The following is a 19,866-nucleotide window of genomic DNA, read 5'->3' on the forward strand; positions in this document are numbered from 1 at the left end:
TTGTATGTTTATTTTATAACCTGAGACTCTGCCAAACTCTTCTATTAGTTTCAGTAGTTTTCTGGAGGATTCCTTAGGGTTTTCTGTGTATACAATCATGTCATCTGCAAATAGTGATAACTTTACTTCTTCCTTGCCAATCCGGATACCTTTTATTTCTTTGTCTAGCCTGATTGCCCTGGCTAAGACTTCCAACACGATGTTGAATAAGAGCGGTGATAAAGGGCATCCTTGTCTGGTTCCCGTTCTCAAGGGAAATGCTTTCAGGTTCTCTCCATTTAGAGTGATATTGGCTGTTGGCTTTGCATAGATGCCCTTTATTATGTTGAGGAATTTTCCTTCAATTCCTATTTTGGTAAGAGTTTTTATCATGAATGGGTGTTGGACTTTGTCAAATGCCTTTTCTGCATCAATTGATAAGATCATGTGGTTTTTGTCTTTTGTTTTATTTATGTGATGGATTACATTAATGGTTTTTCTGATATTAAACCAGCCTTGCATACCTGGTATAAATCCCACTTGATCTGGGTGAATTATTTTTTTAATATGTCGTTGGATTCTATTGGCTAGAATTTTGTTGAGGATTTTTGCATCAATGTTCATGAGGGATATAGGTCTATAATTTTCTTTTTTTGTAATGTCTTTACCTGGTTTTGGTATCAGGGAGATGGTGGCTTCATAGAATGAGTTGGGTAGTATTCCGTCTTTTTCTATGCTTTGGATTACCTTTAGTAGTAGTGGTGTTAACTCTTCTCTGAAAATTTGGTAGAACTCTGCAGTGAAACCATGCGGGCCAGGACTTTTTTTTGTTGGGAGTTTTTTGATTACCGTTTCAATCTCTTTTTTTGTTATGGGTCTATTTAGTTGTTCTACTTCTGAATGTGTTAGTTTAGGTAGGTAGTGTTTTTCCAGGAATTCATCCATTTCTTCGAGGTTTTCAAATTTGTTAGAGTACAATTTTTCATAATAATCTGAAATGATTCTTTTAATTTCATTTGGTTCTGTTGTGATGTGGTCCTTCTCATTTCTTATTCGGGTTATTTGTTTCCTTTCCTGTTTTTCTTTAGTCAGTCTAGCCAATGGTTTATCAATTTTGTTAATTTTTTCAAAGAACCAGCTTTTGGCTTTGTTAATTCTTTCGATTGTTTTTCTGTTCTCTAATTCATTTAGTTCAGCTCTAATTTTTATTATTTGTTTTCTTCTGGTGCCTGATGGATTCTTTTGTTGCTCACTTTCTATTTGTTCAAGTTGTAGGGACAGTTCTCTGCTTTTGGCTCTTTCTTCTTTTTGTATGTGTGCATTTATTGATATAAATTGGCCTCTGAGCACTGCTTTTGCTGTGTCCCAGAGGTTTTGATAGGAAGTATTTTCATTCTCGTTGCTTTCTATGAATTTCCTTATTCCCTCCTTGATGTCTTCGATAACCCAGTCTTTTTTCAGGAGGGTATTGTTCAGTTTCCAAGTATTTGATTTCTTTTCCCTCGTTTTTCTGTTATTGATCTCTAGTTTTATTGCCTTGTGGTCTGAGAAGATGCTTTGTAATATTTCGATGTTTTGGACTCTGCAAAGGTTTGTTTTATGACCTAATATGTGGTCTATTCTAGAGAATGTTCCTTGTGCGCTAGAAAAAAAGTATACTTTGTAGCAGTTGGGTGGAGAGTTCTGTATAAGTCAATGAGGTCAAGTTGGTTGATTGTTGTAATTAGATCTTCCGTGTCTCTGTTGAGCTTCTTACTGGATGTCCTGTCCTTCTCCGAAAGTGGTGTGTTGAAGTCTCCTACTATAATTGTGGAGGTATCTATCTCGCTTTTCAGTTCTGTTAAAATTTGATTTATGTATCTTGCAGCCCTGTCATTGGGTGCGTAAATATTTACTATGGTTATGTCTTCCTGATCAATTGTCCCTTTTATCATTATATAGTGTCCTTCTTTATCCTTTGTGGTGGATTTAAGTCTAAAGTCTATTTTGTCAGAAATTAATATTGCTACTCCTCTTCTTTTTTGCTTATTGTTTGCTTGATATACTTTTTTCCATCCTTTGAGTTTTAGTTTGTTTGTGTCTCTAAGTCTAAGGTGTGTCTCTTGTAGGCAGCATATAGATGGATTGTGTTTCTTTATCCAGTCTGTGACTCTCTGTCTCTTTATTGGTGCATTTAGTCCATTTACATTCAGCGTAATTATAGATAAATAAGTTTTTAGTGCTGTCATTTTGATGCCTTTTTATGTGTGTTGTTGACAATTTCATTTTTCCACATACTTTTTTGTGCTGAGGCGTTTTTCTTAGTAAATTGTGAGATCCTCATTTTCATAGTGCTTGACTTTATGTTAGTTGAGTCGTTACGTTTTTCTTGGTTTTTGTCTTGAGTTATAGAGTTGTTATACCTTTTTGTGGTTACCTCATTATATACCCCTATTTTTCTAAGTAAAAACCTAACTTGTATTGTTCTATATCGCCTTGTATCACTCTCCATATGGCAGTTCAATGCCTCCTGTATTTAGTCCCTCTTTTTGATTATTGTGATCTTTTACCTATTGACTTCCATGATTCCCTGTTATGTGTATTTTTTTTTTTAATTAATCTTAATTTGTTTGTTTTTGTGATTTCCCTATTTGAGTTGATATCAGGACGTTCTGTTTTGTGACCTTGTGTTGTGCTGATATCTGATATTATTGGTTGTGTGACCAAACAATATCCTTTAGTATTTCTTGTAGCTTTGGTTTGGTTTTTGCAAATTCTCTAAACTTGTGTTTGTCTGTAAATATCTTAATTTCGCCTTCATATTTCAGAGAGAGTTTTGCTGGATATATGATCCTTGGTTGGCAGTTTTTCTCCATCAGTGTTCTGTATATGTCGTCCCATTCCCTTCTTGCCTGCATGGTTTCTGCTGAGTAGTCAGAACATATTCTTATTGATTTTCCCTTGAAGGAAACCTTTCTTTTCTCCCTGGCTGCTTTTAAAATTTTCTGTTTATCTTTGGTTTTGGTGAGTTTGATGATAATATGTCTTGGTGTTTTTCTTTTTGGATCAATCTTAAATGGGGTTCGATGAGCATCTTGGATAGATATCCTTTCATCTTTCATGATGTCAGGGAAGTTTTCTGTCAGAAGTTCTTCAACTATTTTCTCTGTGTTTTCTGTCCCCCCTCCCTGTTCTGGGACTCCAATCACACGCAGGTTATCCTTCTTGATAGAGTCCCACATAATTCTTAGGGTTTCTTCATTTTTTTTAATTCTTTTATCTGATTTTTTTTCAGCTATGTTGGTATTGATTCCCTGGTCCTCCAGATGTCCCAGTCTGCATTCTAATTGCTCGAGTCTGCTCCTCTGACTTCCTAGTGTGTTGTCTAATTCTGTTATTTTATTGTTAATCTTTTGGATTTCTACATGTTGTCTCTCTATGGATTCTTGCAACTTATTAATTTTTCCAGTATGTTCTTGAATAATCTTTTTGAGTTCTTCAACAGTTTTATCAGTGTGTTCCTTGGCTTTTTCTGCAGATATCCTAATTTCATCTGTGATATCATTAAGCATTCTGTAAATTAGTTTTTTATATTCTGTATCTGATAATTCCAAAATTGTATCTTCATTTGGGAAAGATTTTGATTCTTTTGTTTGGGGGGTTGGAGAAGCTGTCACGGTCTGCTTCTTTAAGTGGTTTGATATGGATTGTTGTCTCCGAGCCATCACTGGGAAACTAGTTTTTCCAGAAAATCCGCTAAAAAAAAACTGCAGTCAGATCCCTATCAGAGTTCTCCCTCTGGCTCAGGCTATTCAGATGTTAATGAAGCCGCCTGGGGAGGGTGGGGGAGGGAACAGAGAGATAGGAGAGTAGCACCTCAGAATATAGCCAGAGTTGCTTGTCTTGCTTGGAATGACTGTTATATCTGAGATTCCCGCAGGCGCGTCGCCTATGTGTGCTGGCTGTGTGGAGATTGCCCCCAGGGGGTCTGGCCCGCTGGAGTCACGGTCAGATCCTCCGCTTCCAGCCCCACGCCCAGCGTCAAGGCTCCCCTACTGGGACGGTGCACTCTCGACTCCAAAATCAGTCGCTGCCTCCCGGGGACTTCTCGTCCCTCCAGCCGCGTGGCCGTGCCACCCCCGTGAACCAGGTGGGCCCCCTCCCGGGGTTAGTTCAGATGGGTGGAGTAGCTCCCCGTGCTTGTGCCGCGACCGAGTGTCCCGGCTGGAACGCTCTTCTCCCCGCTCCAATACCAGTCGCTGCCTCCCGGGGACTTCTCCTACCGGCTGCGTCCCACGCCGCCAGCGCGACCCGGCTGGTCCCCTTCCCGGGGTTAGTTCAGGGGGTGGAGCAACTGTCCATGTTTATGGCGTACCTGCGTGCAGTCCAAATCCCTGCGGGACGGTTCCCCGGCTCGGATGCTGCTCTTTCTGCTCCAAGATCAGTCACTGCCTCCCGGGGACTTCTGCTACCGGCTGCGTCCCACGCCGCCCGTGGAACCGGCTGGTCCCCCTCCCGGGGTTAGTTCAGGGGGGTGGAGCAGGTCTCTGTGCTTGTGCCGTACCTGACTGGTACGCTGGCTCCAGGCTCTGGAAACTATCACTGCTTCCCCGTATTAGTTCGTTCTCCGTCTCTAAATCTGTGTTTGTTGTTCAGGGTTCATAGATTGTTATGTATGTGATCGATCCACTTGTTTTTCCGTGTCTTTGTTGTAAGAGGGATCCGAGGTAACGTCTGCCTAGTCCGCCATCTTCTCACCTGTTTTTAATCCTGGGAAAAGGAGCACATTGGCTAAGGAATCATAACACTACAACTGGTGGCACAGCGATTATTATGAGCTCAACTGCTAACCAAAAGGTCTGCAGTTCACATCCACCAGCCGCTCCTTGCAAACCCTGTGGGGCAGTTCTACACTGTCCTATAGGGATGCTATGAGTTGGAAGCAACTTAATGGCAATGGATTTTTTTTTTTTTTTAATCAAATACAACCTACCAAAAAAGCAAAATAAAGGTAAAGCTATGAGTCAGAAACCGGTTCATTAAAATAAGTGACCTTTCACTACGGCTCATTGACATTTTCTCCTCATAAAATATGACCACTTATATGAAATTACATACATGCTATAGTTCTGCTTTTTGCAAATGTATCTGCTCAAACTAGAAATTAGAATAATGTTTTGTATCCAAGTGCATCCTTTTTTAAAAGAAGATAATGTGTGTTTGAGTTTTATTATTTAAGTATAACAAGAACATAGAATTTATATATTTTTTTTTCTCTAAACTTCTTGCATGAAGTGTTGAAGGGAGCTGATACATTGAAGTGACCCTACGATTTTCATGCCAAAAATAAATAAACTTTACCCTGATGGTATTTGTAGCAGCATGGAGAAAGTACTTTTTAGGAAACCACTTTTAAAAAGCAAAATTTTAAAGAACAAATTACTTGAGACTATGCAGTGTTGGCAAAGGTATAGAGAAACAAGCATTTTCAAACACTATTGGGAGGTGCAATCTCTTGAGAGAGCAATTTGACAATAGTTACATGTATCGAATTTTAAATGCACATGCCTTTTAATATAACACATCCGCTTCTAGAAACGTAGTCCTACAAATATACTAACATAAAGAATATTATTAAAGCCATGTTTCAGTAATAAAACAATAGAAATAACATATACATTAATTAATAGGGCACTGGTTAAATACATTGGTGTAGCCATAAAATAAAATGTTTTACTGCCATAAAAAAATGAAATCAACCCAAAGTGTATCATATTGAATGATTGGTGTAGCCATAAAATAAAATGTTTTACTGCCATAAAAAATGAAATCAACCCAAAGTGTATCATATTGAATGATTTCCAAGATAAATACTTAAATGAAACATGAAAGCTTAAGAAACAATATTTATGGAGTGATCACAACACACATACACAAGTGTGCACATGCACACACATGTATTTGATTATACATAGAATATTTCTATAAAGATTAGAAGTAGTTTTTGATCTGGGAAGGGATTTAGAACCAGGAGTAGGAAGAGTACTAACCCTTTATTGTATAACTTTTTGATTTATTTCATCTTTTTTATCATGTCATATATTACCTATTCTAATTAAAAATATTACCGTTGGGACTGGAGAGGGCAATATAAAATGTCAATTCCCCCTGCCTGTCTGCATTTGAAATAAAATAAGAATAAGAAAGAAAATGGAAAATTGGGCTTTAGGCTTATAGCCAAACTGGCTTGTTGTAACTCCATCCCTAACATGTCATTGTTGTTAGGTGCCATCAAGTTGGTTCCGACTCATGGCAACCCTATGTACAACAGAATAAAACATTGCTCAGTCCTACACCATCCTCACAATCGTTATTATGCTTTAGCCAATTGCTGCAGTCACTGTGTCAATCCATCTCATTGAGGGTCTTCCTCTTTCTCACTGACAATTTACCAAGCATGATGTTCTTCTTCAGGGACTCATTCCTCCTGATAACATGTCCAAAGTACTTAAGACAAAGCCTCACCATCCTCTCTTCTAAGGATCATTCTGGCTGTACTTCTTCCAAGACATATTTATTTGTTCTTCTGGAAGTCCACAGTATATTCAATATTCTTCACCAACTCCGTAATTCAAAGATGTCAATTCTTCGTTGATCTTCCTTATTCATTGTCCAGCTTTCACATGCATATGAGGCAATTGAAAACACCATGGCTTGGGTCAGGGGCACATTAGTCTTCAGGGTGATACCTTTGCTTTAAAACACTTTAAAGAGGTCTTTTGCAGCAGATTTGCCCAATGTAATAATGTGTTGTATGATTTCTTGACTGCTACCCCTAACATTCGATTCGAGGGCACTGGGTGTGACCCCTAACTTAGATGGACTAAACTATTCAATCACAGGCAACACTGGGCAACTATAGGACAACAAGGTAAGGTCTGTGTTCTATGGACAGGCTGATTTGGGAAAAAAAAATACAGATGGGGCTGAGCCAGGTATGTTGATGTCTTTATCCTACATGTTCATCAGAGAAATCACTCTTCCTACCCATAGTACATTTCCTGCCATAATTCCCCCTGAGAAATGAAAGTTCCACTTCTCTCAATGGAAACTTAAGGAGTCAGAAATAAGTTTTCCTTGCTAACAAATGGAAAAGATAAAAAAAAAAAAAAAAATTCAACTTAGGCTGTGGAGCCTGTCTATTCCCAAAATGCAACTCCCTCAATTTAAATAATGTGGTCTCATTAAAAAAAAAAAAAATCTATCCTAGGGACGTAATTCTCAAACAGATAAACTTATTGCATATAGCCATCTTGGAACCCTAGGAAATGTTTGGGATTCAGATCTGCCTGAAAGTAGGACTTTGAACACCAACAGGAACCAAGCCTCTCTTGCCTTCAGTTGTTTTATTTACTTTCATCAAGAGAAGCCAATAAAGTGATGCCTTGCCCAGAGAAAAGTAGCTGATACTCCTTTTTTGAGATCCACGTTCTGTTGTGTCCATTTGAAAGCCACTCATCATCTTCAGTGTGGATCTCTGACCAGTGATGCCCCTCACCTTTTGTCTGCTCTTAGTGGAGTACTGCTGTCCTTAGCTACAGACACCCCAGGGGACCTAGGACATCCTGCTTTGCTCCCATCAACTCCATGGCAGTGGGTTTCGTTTTGATTTTTAGGTGAGGTTTCAATGTTGTAGGAAAAGGTGGAAGGAGAGATGATAACAGCTCATTTTCTTTTAAGCTGGTCTTGTTCCTGGATATATTTCTTTCAAAGAATGTATCAGAGTATTCCAACTTTCCATTAGGGCATCATTAGAATAACACTGGACACTCTTGCAACAATATAAGAAAAAAAAAAATTCAAGTATTAAAAAGCCATGCTTCTCCATAATTGCCTATCTGGCTACACACCATATTTCACACCTCAAAATGAGGGTAGTGATATTTTGTCCATTGATGCTTATGACTATCTTGTTTTTCTTTGAAATCTAGTACTAAGACAAAGTTTCCATTGAATTACTTGCCTAGGAAGAACCATTTGTGGGAGTTAAGTAAAGAAAGCATAGACAAAGTTGAGAAAATGTGACACGGGGAAAATATAATTAAGGAGCCTTGGTGACATAACAGTTAGGCTCTGGACTACCAACCCAAAGGCTGGCAGTTCAAATCCAGCCAGTGGCTCCACAGGGAAAAAGCCCTGGCAGTCTGCTCATATAAAGATTATAGCCTAGGAAATCCTATGGGGTAGCTCTACTCTGTCACTTGGGGTCTCTGTAAGTCGAAATGGACTTGACAGCACCTGACAAAAGTGGCCATTACACTTTTATATCATTGCTTCCACCTCAATATTGCCTAGTAGTGGAATGAAGTCCATCAACAGTAAAATAGTTGTAGATCATTCATTTGTTGTCTTCTTCATTCAGTATCAAAGGCTCCTGCATGATACCAAGGAGTCCCTGCGTGATGCAAATGATTAATGTGCTCAGCTGTTAGACAAAAATTGGAAGTTTGAGCCCACTCAGAGGCACCTCAGAACAAAGTCCTTGTGATCTACTTCTGAAAAAGTAACCGTCAAAAACCCTATCACATGAGGTCACCATGAGTAGGAAATTTCTTAAAGGCAATTGGCAACTGGTGGTACCTGAAACCAACATTCAAGTAATAGGTAAAAACTGTAGTCATGAGAGCAAAAGATTATCCACTAAGCCATGGTTTAATTTTTTAACAGGACGAGTTTTATTATTATTATTTACATTTCACAATATAACTACAAGAATTGCAACTCTCTTGGGCTTTGTTTTGACTAAGTTTAGTAAAAGGAAAAGCATTACACTTTAGACCTTTGCATGAGATTGGCTCAACCTGACTAATGCTGAAAAATAAACATTTGTGCTTACCCTCTGACCTTGAAATAGCAGAAAATACTACTGACTTGGAAACATTACTGTTTACAACTCACCATACGGGGAACTAGAGGAATTTACAAGGTTAGGATGACAGGCATGTCATGTATTTGCATCATGTTTCAAATGTTAGTGGCATATCACACACTTGGCCAGTATATGTATTTTTCAGTATTCATCTCAGTTCTTCCTGTCAAGCATGGGAAGTGCAGGCAACATGACTCTCAGACATAGATGGCAAAAGAGACTTCCTTCCTCAGCTCCTCTGTTCAGTGACCATGAATCCATGCCTCTAAAATGCAGCAAGTCTCAAACCTTCAGTGATTCAGTGTCACAGCTCAGTATACTTTCGCTTCTCCATTTATTAAAACCAGTGGCCAAGTTCAAGAATGAACACAAGTGTGGGTTAAATTTTTAGCTACCTATTTAGTAAGATTTGAAGGGTCCATATATTCAGCATGTTTATTATCTTCCATTGCCCCTCATCACTGCATAGCACTTAGGAGTAATGAATTACATTTTTATGATCTATCTCCTAAGTTCTTCAGATAGGCAAGAAATAGGATTATTGTTGTGTGCCGTTGAGTTGATTTTCAACTCATAGTGACCTTATATGGCAGAGTAGAACTGCCCTATATGGTTTCCTAGGCTCTAAATCTTTACTGAAGCAGACCACCACATCTTTCTCCCATGGAGCATATCTGGTGGGTTTGAACCACTGACCTTTTGGTTCGCAGCTGAGCGCTTTAATCACTGCACCACCAGATTTCCTTGCTGTAATCTCTACAGGATCATATTTCTCCCTCTGAGTGGCTAGTGTGTTTGAACCCCCCACATTTCAGTTCGTTAGCAGCTGAGTGCTTAACTATTGTGCCAGCCAGGGCTTCTTAAGAAATAGAGTACTAGTGAGTTAAGACTGGAGGAAAAGGGAAATTCTGGAGTATAATGTGCAGTTCTGAGAGCTCTTCTGGTAGGGATGCTTGGATGACAGCAAGCTAAGAGAAGCTGCTGTCCCTTATTTGCTGTAGCTTGAGGAAAGTAAAGACATTGAGGAAAGCAAAGAGATCGTGTTAAAAGTACATGAAGGAATCATCAAAATATATTTTGATTTCTGTACAATTTTGTCAATTTTTTCCACAGGTCACTCAACACATTGACGTTTCAAGAATTCCTCGGGCTACCAATTTTCAAAAGCATTGTCTAAATCCTGACCTCTTGGAACTGAATGAGAAGAATGGTATGCTCCCTCAGAGCAGTGGCATCCCATAGAAGTTCTTAAAAGACAATGAGAAGTGTTTACAAATGTGAGTATCTTAGTTGCTATTTCTCCTGCTGAAAAGACTTCCAAAAGCTCCACTTTTTCTATGGTAATCAGTCTGAACCCTTTCCTTGACGTTCAGGTATTCATATTCTGGTCCCAAATTAGTTTTATACTTCTTCCCTACCAAAAAATTTCCTCCAGGTATGGCCACAAGATCATTTCACTTTTCTTACTGTTCTCAACTTTTGAAATGCCTTCCTTTATCCACTTATAACAAAATACCAAGAACTACTTCAAGACACGTCTCCATAGGCCTTTCCTTATCTATTAATTCCATTTCTTATAAATTCTTCTAGCATTTAGTCTGATCAAATAATTCAGCTATATAATTAGAGTGGTAAATTTTTTTTTTTTAACTGTATGGGCTCTAGAAATGTAAAAAACGCTACATTAAAAAAAAATCTAGGTGATGGCTATATGCTGGTTTATTGGGTTATTATTCACAGTTTGATATAGATTTTAAATTTTTCAAAAAATTGGGAAATAAACTTTTTAAGTCAGATGGCGTTTTTTTCAAATGTTGGTGCCAAAATGTACCAACTATGTATCGCCTTATGCAAGATCTGTCTGTGACTTAGTTTTCTTTCTAGAATGGTGATAAGTAATGGTGTCTACTCCACAAAGTTGTTGTGATAATTAAATGAAATGTTGTTTTTGTTAGGTGCTGTCAAGTTGGTTCTTGCTCATTGCGAACCTATGTATAACAGAACACTGCCCTGTCCTGTGCCATTCTCACAATCAATGTTATGCTTGAGCCCATTGTTGCAGCCACTGTGCCAATACATCTCATTAATGTCTTCCTCTTTTTTGCTGACCTTCTACTTTACTAAGCATGATGTCCCTCTCCAGGGACTTGTCCCTCCTGATAACATGTCCAAATTATGTGAGACATAGTCTCGCCATGGACACCCTGGTGGTGTAGTGGTTAAGTGCTACAGCTGCTAACCTAAGGGTTGGCAGTTTCAATCCATGAGGCCCTCCTCGGAAACTCTGTGGGGCAGTTCTACTCTGTCCTATAGGGTCACTATGAGTTGGAATCGACTCAACAGCACTGAGTTTTTTTTTTTTTTGGTTTAGTCTTGCCATCCTTGCTCCTAAAGAGCATTCTGGTTGTACTTACTCCAAAACAGACTTGTTCTTTCTTTTGGCAATCCATGATGTATTCAATATTCTTCAACACCACAATTCAAAGGAGTCATTTCTTCTTTGGCCTTCCTTATTCATCGTCCAGCTTTCACATGCATATGAGGAAATCAAAAACACCATGACTTGGGTCAGGCTCACCTTAGTCTTCAAGGTGACATCTTTGCTTTCCAGTACTTTAAAGAGGTCTATTGCAGCAGATTTGCCCAATGCAATGTGTCGTTTGATTTCTTGACTGCTGCTTCCATGACTGTTGATTGTGGATCCAAATAAAATGAAATCCTTGACAACCTCAATCTTTTCTCCATCTATCATGATGTTGCTTATTGGTCTAGTTGTGAGGATTTTTGTTTTCTTTATGTGGAGGTGTAATCCATACTGAAGGCTGTGGTTTTTCATCTTCATAATTAAGTGAAATAATGCCTATAAAAAGCTTAGTTCAGTAATTGCAAAATAAGTTTACTACTTGAATTAATAGCTGTAATTGTCTTTGTATGCAGAGCAGTATACCACAAAAGTTAAGCGTATGTTCTCTGTGGTCAAATTACTGAGCTCATGTCCTGCTTCTACCACTTACCAGCTATGTAACTGTGGCCTAATGTTCAACTTCCCTGAGCCTCAGTTTCTCTTTCTCTAAAATGTTGGGGGTTTTTGTGTTGTTTTGATTTTGCGAAGATTATAAAGGTAATGTGTGTAGCATAGTGCCTAGCATATAGTAAGCAATCAAGAAATACTATCTCTATTTGATCTCATAATAGTCCGTGATGGTAAAATGTGCAAAATTTTTATCATAACAAACTGCAAATTTCTTAAAGGCCAAGATTGTCTCATATGTTTCAAAATATCCTGCACCACCAAGTGAGAATGGAGCTGCCTCACAGCCTGACCCAAGTCATTTTTTCTGCTTTAGTGAGAAGGCCTAGAAAGTATCAAAAAATCACATTGGAGAAAGACAGGGATAGGCAATGGGGAAAAAAAAAAATCTATTCATGTTATTAATCAGCATAGCTATTAACTTGTTCATAGAGTATGCTTTTAAATGCTATTATAGTGAATTAGAAAATGGTAAAAGAGAGAAACTTAGTAAAACTGGGAAAAGAGGGTTACAGCAATAGATATTCTGGGGTTAAGAAGATGGTAATAATGCCACTGCACAAGGAGTGACAGGAACATTTTACCCCATGTTTTACACAGGAGATTTGGGATGCACTGAGAAATGAGAATAATAATTACACTCATTAGAAACATTTAAGGTATTGTTAGATTCTATAACAGATACACTTTAAACTCTCAATGGCTTAACACAATTGAAGTTTATTTATTGCTATTGCAAAGTATTAAAATGGGTATTCCTGTCTGAAGGAGGCACATAGAATACTCTGTGCTCCATGAAATCATTCAGGGGTCCAGATGGACACAGGCTCCCTCATCTTCAATACATTTCTTTGAAGGGTATCATCTTAACTTTAGCTAGTCAGAAGGAGAAAAAGCATGGAAAATCATGAAAAGGTGGTTTAAATGTGGCAGGCACAGAAGTAAACTATGTCGCCCCCCCAACCTCTGCCATGTACATTCCATTAGCTAGACTTTAGTTACATGGCCACAACTAACTACAAAGGAATCTAGGAAATGTGATCGAGCTGTGAGCCCAAGAAAGAATAAATAGATCAGCTAGACACACTTATCCAAAAATGGGATGCTGCAGAAAATCAAAATAATCCACAAGAATACAAATACAACCTTGACTATATCCTACCTGAATTTGGAGACCATCTCTAAAATAGATTTCATGCATTGAACCAGATGAGCTGGATGACATCAAGGACATCATACATGAAGAAAGCAAAAGGTCAACAAAAAGAGGAAAGAAAGAAAAGACCAAAATGGATGTCAGAAGAGATTCTGAAACTTGCTTTAAAACTTACGGGTAGCTAAAGGGAACAGAAGAAATGATAAAGTAAAAGACCTGAACAGAAGATTTCAAAGGGCAGCTCGAGAAGACAAAGTAAAGTATTATAATGAAGTGTGTAAATACCTGGAGTTAGAAAATCAAAATGGAAGAATATACTCAGCGTTTCTCAAGATGAAAGAATTGAAGAAAAAATTCAAGCCTTGAGTTGCAATATTGAAGGATTCTATGGGCAAAAAAAAAAAAAAAAAATTTTTTTTTTTTTTTTTTTTTTATGGGCAAAAACTTCAACACAAAGAAAATCAAAATCCTCACAACTGGACCAATAAGCAACATGATAAATGGAGAAAATACAGAAGTTGTCAGGGATTTCATTTTACTTGGATCCATAATCAATGCCCATGGAAGCAACAGTCAAGAAACAAAATGATGTATTGCATTGGACAAATCTGTTGCAAAAGACTTCATTAAAATGTTGAAAAGCAAAGATGTCACTTTGAGGACTAAGGTGTGCCTGACCCAAACCATGGTATTTTCAATGGCCTCTTGTTCATGCAAAAGCTTCACAACGAAAACAGAAGACCGAAGAAGAATTGATGCCTTTGTATTATGGTGTTAATGAAGAACACTGAATATACCATGCACTGCCAGAAGAATGAGCAAGTCTGTCTTGGAAGAAGTACAGCCAGAGTGCTCCTTCGAAGCGAGGATGTTGAGACTTCATCTCACATGATTTGGACATATTATCAGAAGGAAGCAGTCTCTGGAGAATGACATCATGCTTGGTAAGGTAAAGGGTCAGCGAAATAGAGGAAGACCCTCAACAAGATGGATTGACACAGTGGCTGCAATGATAAGCTCAAACACAGCAAAAATTGTGAGGATGGCATAGGACCTGGCAGTGTTTGTTCTGTTTTACATACAGTTTCTGTGAGTTGGAACCCACTCTACGACACCTAATAATAACATGTACAAAATATTGAACAATGCAGGAAGCATCAAAAGAAGATGGAAGGAATACAGAGAGTCACTGTACCAAAAAGAATTGTTCTATGTTCAACCACTTCAGGAGGTAGCACATAATCAAGAACTGATGGTACTGAAGGAAGAAGGAAGAGAAGTCCAAGCTGCACTGTACCCACCCACCACCCACTGCACTGTAGGCATTGACAAAAAAAAGCTCCAGGAATTGGTAGAATACCATTTTAAATGTTTCAACAAATAGATGCAGCGCTGGAGATGCTCACTCATCTATAACAAGAAATTTGGAAGACAGCTACCTGGCCAACCAACTGGAGGAGTTCCATATTTGTGCCCATTCCAAAGAAAGATGATCCAACAGAATGTGGAAATTATTGAGCGGTATCATTAATATCGCACACAAGTAAAATTTTGCTGAAGATAATTCAAAAACAGTTGCAGTAGTACGTCGAAAAGGAGTTGACAGAAGTTCAGGTTGGATTTAGAAGAGGATGTGGAATGAGGGATGTCATTGTTGTTGTCAGATGGATCTTGGCTGAAAACAGATAATACCAGAAAGATTTTACCTGTGTTTTATTGACTATGCAGAGGCATTCAATGTGTAGATTATAACAAATTATAGATAACATTGGGAAGAATGGAAATTTCAGAACACTTAAGTGTGCTCATGAGTAACCTGTACATAGAACAAAAGGCATTGTTAGAACAAGGGCATACGGTGTGGTTAAAAAGCAGAAAAAGTGCGTGTCAGGGTTGTATCTTTTCACCATACTTATTCAATCTGTATGCTGAGCAAATAATCTGAGGAGCTGGATTATATGAAGAAGAACATGGCATCAGGATTTGTGAAAAACTCATTAAGAACCTACAATATGCCATGACAAAACCTTGCTTGCTGAAAGTGAAGAGGACTTGAAGTACTTACTGATGAAGATCAAAGACTACAACCTTCAGTGTAGATTACACCTCAACCTAAAGAAAACCAAAATCTTCACAACTGGACCAAAAAGTGACATCGTGATAAATGGAGAAGAGATTGATGTCAAGGATTTCATTTTACTTGGATCCTCAATCAACACCCATGGAAGCAGCAGTCAAAAAATCAAACAACATACTGTGCTGGGCAAATCTGCTACAAAGGACCTCAAAAGTCTTGAAAAGCAAAGATGTCACTTTGAGTACTAAGGTGACTCAAGCCATGATATTTTCAGTCCTTTATATGCATGTGAAAGCTGGTGAATGAATAAGGAAGAGTGAAGAGGAATTGATACATTTAAATTGTGGTGTATGCAAAGAATATTAAATGTACCATAGACGGCCAGAAGAACGAACAAGTCTGTCTTGGAAAAAATACAACAAGGGTGCTCCTTGGAAGCAAGGATGGCAAGACTTTGTCTCTAGTATTTTGGACATGTTATCAGGAGGACCAGTCCCTGGAGAAGGACATCATGCTTGGAAAAGTAGAGGATCAGTGAAAAAGAGGAAGACTCTCGATGAGATGGATTGACAGTGGCTACAACAATGGGCTCAAGCATAGCAATGATTATGAGGATGGCACAGCACCGGGCAGTGTTACGTTCTGTTTTACACAGGGCTGCTATGAGTCAGAATAGACTGGAAGGCACCTAACAAAAACAACAGGTAGAGTTTGAGCAGATTAGTGGCAGAGTAGTATCTTTTCCTTGGAGAGTTTCTTTTGCTCTGTAAAGGACCAGGATTGACTGTGGGCAGAAACAGCAACAACAACAACAACAATGAAAACACCTTCTCAGGATTGGCTTCAGGCTTAAAGGATATAGGAATATATAAAGTTCAGTTTTCCTTCTAGATGATGCAGTTCATTGGAAAGTGAAAAGAGTGAGGTTGTGCACTGGTCTAGAATTGCATTTTTTGTTTGTTTCTTTGGTGCTTTTATTGGGGTGATTTTAGCTGAAGGCTCATATATCAGCTACAAATGAAGTCTTAAAACATAACCAACTCTGGAAAATGTCTAGTCTCTTCATGAAATTCATATGAGCTCTGCAAAGGTTTATTGTTAAAGGAATCGTTTTTATTCTCTTTTGACACGCCCAATCGGACCAATGAAAGAGACATTGACTACTCTTGGAAATATTGGGAAAGTAGTTTTCATGCTTCTTTCCCGAAGGAAGAAAAATTACATATCTGATTCGTGATATTAGGAAAAGTGTCCACAAATGAATTGCTTTAGGTTTTGGTCTCTGGTTTTGGGCAACCCATTCTTAAAATTCACAACCTTGAGGAATGAAGGGAGAGACGGGAAGGCTTCTGGCTCTGACTGTACCCGAGTGAGTCATTTAATTCTGGAGGAAATGCGTGAGGGAGCCCTATTTAAGTTATGTTTCCAAAAAACTTTTTCTAATCCAATTCTCCCATTGACAAAGCTTATAGTTTGATTCCTCTTAGTCTGACTTGCACATTTTTCTCAACAGTTTTTTAAACATACAAAGGGTGCCATTTATTGGCTCCTAATCCCAACATTTACCAAAATTGCTATTTTTTCTCCATATCATTTCTAGCTTATTCTGTTTCTTCCATGACTCTTAGTTATAATAACAATGGCAACAATAATAATAAATTCTAACATCTGGAGCAATTTTAATCCCATTTCTCATAGATTCTCAGAGAAATATAAAGGGAATATGGGCAAGAGCAGAGTATAGAATATTTCATTTCTGTGAGATCTGGAAGCTTGATTTCCCTGCAGACCTAATTTCTTTTAAACCCTGAACATTAGTGCTAGCAAAGTCAAGGTGATAGGAATATATATTCGAGTTCAGAAATCCATGGTCTCTTTGGTGAATATTCCTGGGCCATTTCACCCCTGACCACTTCCTGCATACCAAACAAAAGAGAATTTTGATAAAGTATATATGTCCAACTTAATGGTCAGTCCCTAGTATGCAATTTCACTCTTCGGCCGACTTCATCAGGGCCGTCAGCATGACTGAAGTGTAAGAAAGAGTAAGAAAGCCACAAGGATGAGTGAGAACTCTGTTTCATACAGTCTAACTAGCTTTATGAATAAAAGGCATTCAATTGGTAAAACTACTTAGAAAACGTTGGTGCTCAGGCTAATTCTACTTATTCCTACTTTTTTCAGATTTGACAAACTTAGATCCCAATTTGCAAAACAAGGGTTTTTGATCTTCCTTAATACAAGGCTGTGGAGGAAAAGAAAATTCTTCCCATTCCTATTGTGTAAACTAGAATTTCCAACAACTGGGAACCCTTTTTATGTCCTTACTTGGCTTCTCTTGGAAACCCTGGTGGCGTAGTGGTTAAGTGCTATGGCTGTGAACCAAAAAGTTGGCAGTTTGAATCCACCAGGCACTTCTTGGAAACACTATGGGACAGTTCTACCCTGTCCCATAGGGTCGCTATGAGTTGGAATCGACTTGACAGCAACAGGTTTGGTTTTTTTTTTTTTTGGTTTTGCTTCTCGTATTCAGCTGTAGATTATCCCACTTGCTGTTCTTCATAGGCAGAACGAATGGTACAATCTAGGAGTTTTTAGTGTGTGCTAAAAACAAACCCAAAAAAACCATTGCCATCCAGTCTATTCCGACTCACAGTGACCATATAGGACAGAGTAGAACTGACCCATGGGGTTTCCAAGGCTGTAATCTTTAGGGAAGCAGAGAGAGGCTGGTGGGTTCAAACGGCTGACCTTTTGGTTAGCAGTAGAGCGCCTTAACCACTGTGCCACCAAGTCTTCTCTGAAAACAAACCAAGTAAGCATAAATAAGTCAGATATTTAAATTCTAATTGGTTGCAAAACCCAGAGCTGAAACTCTGGTTATGTCATTTTGCAAATTTCAGCCGCAATTTCCCTCAAGATGATCACTATATTCCAGTCTGGCCTGAAAGTGAAAATGGAAAAGGGGTGGAGGTGGTTCCAAGAAGGAGCCTCTGTCTACATGAGGGAGGAGGAAGGAGAAAAAGCCCCCTTTCAGTGTCAGTAGCCAAGCCATTCACAGTTTCGATTCTAAAGGAAGCTTGTGCTTCTTTTATCTCTTTCTTTCCCCAACCCTTCAAAATTTATTTGAATAAAAGATTCAAACCTGATTAAAATTGTCTGCTTTACTACCACTGTGGCTCTTCAATGCCCTAGAAAGACACAAAGATGGCTTGGAAAGAGCCTGGGAAACAAAAGAGAACAGGGAGTGAGTGGTGCAGCTTTTCATAAGTGGAAAAATGAGCAGGAAGAAAGGTTAATGTTATTGAAAAAACCTAGAGTCTGAAGACAGGTGTTAAGACCTGAGGCAAGATTTGAGACTGCGGGAGATTATGTGCCTGGAATGAGGGTGTGCTCCAGTCTCAGAGGCTCCAGCCAGCAGTCCTGACCTATTTGCTCCACAGGAGTGACCGTGTTATTGCTAACGGTTTAGTGTATCAGCCTCCATGCTTACTGAACCCTGGATGCTGAAGGGTACATGCTACATGGTAAACCTGGATTGCTTAGATTGGTGGTTTAATTTTCTTGCTGCTCTCTAGAGAGTCTATTTCTCTACAGTAGTGTATTTATTATGAATATTAAGCGATAAAACTAGCTGTATTTGAGAAAAGAGTCATGCCCACTGAAGACTTCATGTTAATTAGCTGCAAATAAAGCCCAAACATTTCTCGAAAACCTAATGCTTTACATTCTAATTCTATCAGAGGCTAGGTTTCTATTTCCCCATCCCTGCAGACCACAGGGTGAAGACATATCTCTGTTAATTTATGTAGTGATATTTTCAAAGAAGTTCTTAATGCCACTACTTTCCTCAATTTAAAAACATTTTGGAATGTTCTGGCTATAGCTAGGAAGATAGGAAACACAGGGACACTTGGATGATGAAATTGTATGGGGGCACTAAATTTCATTTTAACCAGTTATTTGGTCACCTCCCAACCAAAACCTTGATCTTAGCTCATTAATCAAAAACAAAATCTTTTTTGTGACTCTAGCTCAAGACAAAAGCACCAAAGATGAAAATAGCAATGGAAGGGATGTGTGTATGTGTGTGTTCTGGTGGAAGTGCAGGCAATATAGAAGAGCAATGCAAATGGGGAATAATGAAAGGAGAAAGGTAGAGTGTATAGAATAACCCACTACCCAGAATAATTGCCCTTGTGTAGTACTTGTTAGATTCTGTTGAGTTGGTTCCTACTCATAGCAACCCTATGTACAACAGAATGAAACACTTCCTGGTCCTGCACCATCCTCACAATCATTCTTATGCTTGAGCCCATCATTGCAGCCACTGCACTAATCCATCTCATTGAGGGTCTTCCTCTCTTTCCATCATCCTCTACTTTATCAAGCATGATATCCTTCTCCAGAGACTGGTCCCTCCTGATAACATGTCCAAAGTGCATGAGATGAAGTCTTACCATCCTCGCTTCTAAGGAGCATCCTGGCTGTATTTCTTCCAAGACAGATTTATTCGTTCTTCTGGCAGTCCATGGTATACTCATATTCTTCACCAACACCACAATTCAATGGCATCAATTCTTCTTCAGTCTTCCTTATTCATTGTCCAGCTTTCCCATATGTATGAGCCACTCGAAAATACTTATGGCTTGGATCAGGCACACCTTAGTTCTCAAAATGACGTCTTTGCTTTTTAACACTTTAAAGAGGTCTTT

This window comes from Elephas maximus, chromosome 10 (genome assembly GCF_024166365.1).
Source record: "Elephas maximus indicus isolate mEleMax1 chromosome 10, mEleMax1 primary haplotype, whole genome shotgun sequence".
Lineage (NCBI taxonomy): Eukaryota > Metazoa > Chordata > Mammalia > Proboscidea > Elephantidae > Elephas > Elephas maximus.